This window comes from Callorhinus ursinus, unplaced genomic scaffold, assembly GCF_003265705.2.
Source record: "Callorhinus ursinus isolate GAN/ISIS: 27379988/994484 unplaced genomic scaffold, GSC_fseal_2.0 scaffold8639, whole genome shotgun sequence".
Taxonomy (NCBI): Eukaryota; Metazoa; Chordata; class Mammalia; order Carnivora; family Otariidae; genus Callorhinus; species Callorhinus ursinus.
Window position 1 is genome coordinate 1 of NW_027405689.1, and position 1,891 is coordinate 1,891.

Below are 1,891 nucleotides of genomic sequence, written 5' to 3' on the forward strand. Positions count from 1 at the left end.
TCTGTGGAAAATAACTTTGTATTTGCTGATTAAAATGGACTTGTGAGTTCTGACATTCAAAGGTGGAGCCTTTTGTGCAGGTGATTTTATTAGTTTTTTGATCATAAACTCAATGATATATCCCATCTAGCTTGCTCACATCACCAAGAGAACAAAAGATGTGTGCCAACGGTGTGCACAGGATGATGTGATCCTCACAGTGTTTCCTTTGCTCTAACTGTAGGAGGAGGCAACCGGAAATGGTCCAAGTACGTATTCTAAGATCAGTCAGTTCTTGAGGACAAATCTAGCTGATGAACAAAATGGGACTTTCTCCTCCTCTTTGGTCTGGAGAGCTTCGCTGATTCTGGGCTCCTGCTGGGAATGGAGGCTGGGGTTGAGTGAGAAAAACTGATTGTCCTGTAGAAACCTATGACCCTGTTCTACAGTCCCTGGAAGCAAGTAGGTCATTTAGGTGGTGTGGCTGGTGTGTATGAGGGTTGGGGGTTGTTTCTGTGAGTCGATGGGGTGGGATTATGCATGTGGGTGTGTTGATTGCATGTGTTTCACCGGAAGACATTTCCCACATACACAGATCAATACAAGTGGCAAATTTCCAAAGGTAAACCTCATCCGCACAGTGCACACCACCTAGGACACCACATTCCTCTCTGACCGCAGCTACACCTGGAGGTTTGCTTAGGGCTCCCTTTCCTCAGATGGGAATGGGGCAGAAATGAAGGGCCCAACATCTGTCATAGTTGGGGATAATTCCCATCCATGACCAAAGCAGAGAAGAATCAGGAAGACATTTTGGTCTATCAAAAAATCATCATTAGCCTTCAAAAATGCTCACACCTTCAAAGCACATGCTGAAGGTAAGTGGCAAATGGGGACTCCCAGTAAAGCTTCATCATTTGGTTGGTGCCTGACCAAACTTACTGCAAATCTCCTGCATGGCCAGGTGAGAGAATGTCCGTGCTCTCACCAGGCCTCTCCTCTGTAATGAACTTGCCACTTCCTCGGGAGTGGGGGTTCCTGGAGAGAATGGGTCCCACTGACTCTAGGACACACACATTGCACAGAAATGGAAGACTGGAAAGAAACAGCGTGTCGTTCACAGTGGCTATTTTGAAATGCAGGCATGTTAGTAGGTTGAAAGCCTGTATCTTTGATTTTCCTCATGATAAATGATTAGTGAACAAATATAAAACTGGAGGGTAGTTTTGGTAGGATTGAATGCAGCCCTGCAACACAGTGTTCTCTAAATGAATTCCAATCTTCTAGAAGAGATGATATCTGCGTAGGAGCAGCGTAGGTTTATCCTGGCAAAGAATCAGTCTTGAAAATGGCCACAACACAAGCTCAGTTTTGCTGAACGTCAAAGAGTCAGTAGGGTTCATAGGATTCTGTCAGTAAAACAGCATGCATATTAGTGTTTACCCTCTTTCAGATTGACGGTTTCACCCTGATTCAATTCCCTGTAGCTAAAATTCAGAGGCAGTCTTTCTCTTTACTTTCCTGCTCCTCTCCCTGACCTTTCTTGATCCAGCGGCAGATCAGTCCATACTCATGAACCACCCTTGCCATACTCTTGTGCACATGTCCACACCAAGCAAAGCTCCCAAAGCAATTCCTGAGCCGCCTCACCAGTGTCCTGACAGTTTCTGTGTGTTTCTACCTAGCTTCCCCAGATGGCCTGATGGATGACCTTTCCTTGGAGAGTGAAGAGGCAAAGGGCCCCGTTTTCACCAAGGTGGTAAGCTGGCCTTTCTTTGTGTGAGACACAGCATTCATATTTTCTCTTTCAGTCGAGGTCAGATGCAAAAATCTCAGCAAGTACAATTTATGTGGTGGGGAGAATGTTTAGTGACTGTCTATTTTCAACTGATACTTGATTCCAAAGACACTG

At 45.3% G+C, this 1,891-nt stretch overlaps 1 long non-coding RNA gene across 1 annotated transcript; it reads left to right on the plus strand.

Annotated features, from left to right (window-relative positions):
- Positions 1-82: 82 nt before the first annotated feature.
- LOC141372342 (uncharacterized) lies at positions 83-1,891 on the plus strand. Its single transcript, XR_012377553.1, has 2 exons — positions 83-441; positions 1,665-1,891. It is a non-coding gene; the product is annotated as an uncharacterized lncRNA (long non-coding RNA).